Source organism: Jaculus jaculus, chromosome 18, assembly GCF_020740685.1.
Source record: "Jaculus jaculus isolate mJacJac1 chromosome 18, mJacJac1.mat.Y.cur, whole genome shotgun sequence".
In the NCBI taxonomy this organism is placed as follows: Eukaryota; Metazoa; Chordata; class Mammalia; order Rodentia; family Dipodidae; genus Jaculus; species Jaculus jaculus.
Window position 1 is genome coordinate 10,247,786 of NC_059119.1, and position 6,208 is coordinate 10,253,993.

A 6,208-nucleotide genomic window follows, 5' to 3' on the forward strand; every position below is an offset into this window, starting at 1 on the left:
GTGAATCCCTGCATTGGATTTTAAAAAAAACAGCTAAATGAAAACCTGGCATGGTAATGGGGCAAGAGAGACAGGAAAATTCATAACACGGGAAGATGGGCATGGGAGAGAAGAGACCCTGTCCCCATGCCAGGTCTGCCTTTGCCTATAGAAGGCGGCTTTGGACTTCAAACACTGCTGATAATGATAGGAAATAAGAGTAAGCTAGCCCTCACTTTTCAGATAATCAGTCAGGATTACAGACCTAAGAAAAATATCACTAAATCCAGAGAACAGAGTCCAGAAGTTGAACTCCAAAAAAAAAAAAAAAAGCCCTGACTCACCATGTCTTACCAAGATGTTGCCTAACCACCAGCCTTTGAGCCCTTCTCCCTTTCTTAAAAAAATGGGGGGACTGGAGAGATGGTTTAACAGATTAAGGCACTTGTCTACAAAGCCAAAGGACCCAGGTTTGATTCCCCAGGACCCATGTAAACCAGATATACAAGATGGTACATCTGTCTGGAGTTTATTTGCAGTGGCTGGAGGCCCTAGCATGCCCATTCTCTCTTTCTCCTTCTATCTCTCTCAAATAAGTAAATAAATATTTAAAAAAAGAAAAAGAAAAAGAAAAAAGAAAGAGAGAGAGAGAGAGGAAAAAAGAGGCTGGGCATGGTGGCACATGCATTTAATCCCAGCACTGAGGAGGCAGTGGTACGAGGATTGCTGTGAGTTCGAGGCCACCATGAAACTACAAAATGAATTCCAGGTCAGCTTGAGTCAGAGTGAGACCCTACCTCAAAAAAACAAAACAAAAATAAAGGGCTGAAGAGGGAGAGATGGCTCAGTAGTTAAGGTGTTTGCCTACAAAACCAAAGGACCTAGGTTCTATTCCCCAGGACCCACGTAAACCAGATGCACAAGGAGGTACATACATCTGGAGTTCGTTTGCAGTGGCTGGAGGTCCTGACATGCCCATTCTCTCCCTTTCTCTGTCTCAAATAAAAAAATAAAATCTTAGTCGGGCATGGTGGTGCACGCCTTTAATCCAAGCACTCGGGAGGCAGAGGTAGGAGGATCACCGTGAGTTATGCCACCCTTAGAATAAAGAGTGAATTCCAGATCAACCTGGGGTAGAGTGAGACTCTACCTAGAAAAACCAGAATAAAATAAAATCTTGCCAGGCGTGGTGGTGCACACACTCAGGAGACAGAAGTAGGAGGATCGCTGTGAGTTCAAGGCAACCCTGAGACTACAGAATGAATTCCAGGTCATCCTGAGCTAGAGAGAGACCGTACCTGGAAAAAAAAAAGTGTATGAGCAATGTAGGAGGGACAGCCAACATGCACTATTTACTTCTGGCCTCCGTGCACATGCACAAGAGGTTTTGACAACGACACACACACATGCATACACCACACCACATATACTACAGACACAGAAACAAAAACAAAAAATAAAAGGATAAAGGAAAAACAGTAAAAGAAACCAAAGAAAAAAGGCTCAATACATTAACCTTCTCCATCTACTATAGTCGAATGTATATTAGTATGAATATACCCTCTTTAAAAAAAAAATCTATTTATTTGAGAGAGGAAGAGAGAGAGAGAGAATAGACACGCCAGGGCTTCCAGCCACTGCAAATAAACTCCAGATGCATGTGCTCCCTTGTGCAGCTGGCTTACATGGGTCCTGGGGAATCAAACCTATGTCCTTAGGCTTCACAGGCAAGTGCTTTAACCACTAAGCTACCTCTCCAGCACTGAAAATACTTTTTTTAATAAGCATCAAGATAGGGCGTGGTGGCGCACACCTTTAATCCCAGCACTTGGGAGGCAGAGGTAGGAGGATCGCCATGAGTTCGAGACTACTCAGTGAATTCCATGTCAGCCTGAGCTAAAGTGAGAGCCTACCTCAAAAAAAAAAAGAACAAAAACAAAAACAAGATAGTACATACATAAAAGATGAATCCCCTTTGACAGTTCCTTATCCTATTACCTTCCCCTAAATTTATATGGCTTGTGTTTGAGACTATAGAAACCTCCCTGAATTTTAATCTTGGTTCCATTTACCATGTAAATTTGGAGAAATCACAAACTTTCTTGATCAAGTAGCTTAGTGTGCCTAGAAACAACGTAAACTTGTGGTTTTGAGTGTGTGTTTGTTTTCAGTTACTATTGGCTACAGACAATAGAAGTTAATTCCTGTCAGAACAGCCCTCTATCATAGACTACTCATTAATAAACATGAGTTGTATTCTTTGAATTTTTAGGGGGGGTCCAAAGTAGGGTCTCACTCTATCCCAAGCTGATCTGGAATTCACTATGTAATCTCAGGTGGCCTCGAACTCATGGCGAACCTCCTACCTCTGCCTCCCGAGTGCTGGGATTAAAGGCATGTGCCACCACGCCCGGCTATTTTAGTTATTTTCTTGGTGTATGTGTGTGTGGTATGTGTGGTGTGATGCATGTGTAGTGTATACATGCATAATATATGCACACGCGTGCAGATGCGGATGCCCCATGTCCACACGTAATGCTGGGGTCCTCTATTGCTCTTCCACGTTGCTTCCTTGATATAGTTTCTCACTGACTAGTGCTGCCTGGGGCTGGGGCTGAACCGTGAGTCTCAGATATTCTGTTTCCGTCCCTCAGCACTGTAATTACAGGCATGCCTGGCCAAGCTGGCTGTCCACTCGGGCGCTGGGTTGAACTCAGGTCTTCATGTTCACTTGCGTGCATTCTTGCCCACTGAGCCATCTTCCCAGCACTTTTGTTGTTGCTGTTCTTTTTCTGTATCCCAGGCTGACCTGGAATTCACTATGTAGTCTCAGGGTGGCCTTGAGCTCTCGGCAGTCCTCCTACCTCTGCTGCTGGAGTGCTGGGATTAATGGCGTGTGTCACCACACCCGGCTTTTCCTTTTTTTTTTTTTTTTTTCTTACATAGCAGCTGCATCTGCCTGTCTTGGAAAATCAGCAACACATTGTATCATTGTATGTGAGACATGATTTATTCTGCCCACAGTTTATACTTGGTGTGAATCAGATGTCCCTCATAGTCTCATAGGTTGTGAATGCTTGGTTCCCAGCTGTGGCACTTTGGGAGGTGGAGCCTTGCTGGAGAGGTGTGTTTTGGGAGTGGGCTTGGGGGTGTTATCACCAGCTTCCCCTCACCCGAGGTCTGTTTGCTCTCCTGCTGCTGTTCTCACCTGCTACGGCAGAGGCGATGTCCAGCCTCTGCTCACGCCATCTTTCCCCTGCCGTCATGCGGCTGCCCGTTAGCTGCTTTTGGTTGAGTGCTTTGTCCCAGTAATGAGAAGGTAACTACAATATTTGGTGTTCATGAATCCCTGGTTTTCACTGGAATAATTTCATATCTCCCAAAAAGTCCTTAAGACTCTATCCAAAAAATTATTTTGTTGTTGTTGTTTTTTGTTTTTCAAGGTAAGGTCTCACTCTAGCCCAGGCTGACCTGGAATTTACTATGTAGTCTCAGGGTGGCCTCGAACTCACTGTGATCCTCTTATCTCTGCCTCCCGAGTGTTGGGACTAAAGGTGTGTACCAATACACCTGGTCAAAAAGGCATTTTTCTATTAAGTTCTCTGCTAAGTAAGTTTAACAAAAATAAACCAAATTGATTAGCAATGCAAAAAAACATTTCAATTTCTAATCTCTACCCTAATAACCTAAAAGCCTATTTTAGAGATTAAAAAATTGAGTTTTGATTTGCAGATGACATGATTCTATACATAAAGGACCCTAAAGACTCTACTAGCAAGCTGTTAGAGCTAATCAAAACCTACAGCAATGTAGCAGGATACAAAATAAATACACAGAAATCAGTAGCCTTCGTATATGCTAACAACAAACACACAGAGGATGAAATCAGAGAATCACTCCCATTCACAATTGCATCAAAAAAAATAAAATACCTTGGAATAAACCTAACTAAGGAAGTAAAGAATCTATACAATGAGAACTTTAAGACACTCAAGCGAGAAATTGCAGAAGACACTAGAAAGTGGAGAAACATCCCTTGTTCCTGGCTTGGAAGAATCAATATCGTGAAAATGGCAATCTTACCTAAAGCAATCTACACATTTAATGCAATCCCTATCAAAATTCCAAAGGCTTTCTTCATGGAAATAGAAAAAACAATCCAAAAATTCATTTGGAATCATAAAAAACCTCGAATATCTAAAATAATACTGAGCAACAAAAAAGAGGCTGGTGGTATCACCATACCTGATTTTAACCTATACTACAGAGCCATAGTAACAAAAACAGCATGGTACTGGCACAAAAACAGACATGTAGATCAGTGGAACAGAATAGAGGACCCAGATGTAAGCCCAAGTAGCTATAGCCACCTGATATTCGATAAAAATGCCAAAAATACTCAATGGAGAAGAGACAGCCTCTTCAGCAAATGGTGTTTTGAAAACTGGATAAATATCTGCAGAAGGATGAAAATAGATTCTTCTCTCTCGCCATGCACAAGAATTAAGTCCAAATGGATTAAAGACCTTAACATCAGACCGGAAACTTTGAAACTGCTAGAGGAAAAAGTAGGGGAAACCCTCCAACATATTGGTCTTGGCAAAGACTTTCTAAATACAACCCCAATTGCTCAGGCAATAAAACCACAGATTAACCACTGGGACCTAATGAAATTACAAAGATTTTGCACCGCAAAGAACACAGTGAAAAAAGCAAAGAGGCAACCTACAGAATGGGAAAAAATCTTCGCCATCTATATATCTGATAAAGGATTAATATCTAGGATATACAAAGAACTCAAAAAGTTAACTAATAAGGAATCAAACAGGCCAATCAAAAAATGGGCTAAGGAGCTAAATAGAGAGTTCTCAAAGGAAGAAATACGAATGGCATATAAGCACCTAAAAAAATGTTCTACGTCACTAGTCATCAGGGAAATGCAGATTAAAACTACATTGAGATTCCATCTCACTCCTGTCAGATTGGCCACCATCATGAAAACAAATGATCATAAATGTTGGCGGGGATGTGGAAAAAAAGGAACCCTTCTGCACTGCTGGTGGGAATGCAATCTGGTCCAGCCATTGTGGAAAACAGTGTGGAGGTTCCTAAAGCAGCTAGAGATTGATCTACCATATGACCCAGCTATAGCACTCCTAGGCATATATCCAAAGGACTCATCTCATTTCCTTAGAAGTACATGCTCAACCATGTTTATTGCTGCTCAATTTATAATAGCTGGGAAATGGAACCAGCCTAGATGTCCCTCAACAGATGAGTGGATAATGAAGATGTGGTACATTTATACAATGGAGTTCTACTCAGCGGTAAAGAAAAATGAAGTTATGAAATTTGCAGAAAAATGGATGGACCTGGAAAGTATTATACTAAGTCAGGTAACCCAGGCCCAGAAAGCCAAGCGCCACATGTTCTCCCTCATATGGGGATCCTAGCTACAGATGACTGGGCTTCTGTGTGAGAATGAAAATACTTAGTAGCAGAGGCCAGTAAGTTGAAAAGGAGACATAAAGGGTGGAGAAAGGAAGGGAAGAGGATACTTAATAGGTTGATATTGTATATATGTAATTACAATGATTGTAATGGGGAGGTAATATGATTGAGAATGGAATTTCAAACGGGAAAGTGTGGGGGTGGGGAGGGAGGGAATTACCATGGGATATATTTTATAATCATGGAAAATGTTAATAAAAATTTTAAAAAAAAAAAAAAAAAAATTGAGTTTTGAAAAGCCAGGCCACCCTGAGAATACATAATAATTCCAGGTTATTAGGGTAGAGATTAGAAGTCGAAATGTTTTTTGGCAAGGCTTCATAAAACCTTAGGTCAGGGTCTGTGTTAAAAAGCCATGAGTTAACCCGGGCATGGTGGCGCATGCCTTTAATCCCAGCACCCAGAAGGCAGAGGTAGGAGGATTGCCACTGTGAGTTCGAGGCCACCCTGAGACTAGAGTGAATTCTAGGTCAGCCCGGTCTAGAGTGAGACTCTACCTCAAAAAAAAAACAGGGGGGTTGCTGGAGAGATGGCTTAGCAGTTAAGTGCTTGCCTGTGAAGCCTAAGGACCCCTGTTCAAGGCTCGATTCCCCAGGACCCACGTTAGCCAGATGCACAAGGGGGCACACGTGTCTGGAGTTCATTTGCAGTGGCTGGAGGCCCTGGCGCACCCATTCTCCCCCCACCCCTCTCTCTCTATCTGCCTCTTTCTCTGTCT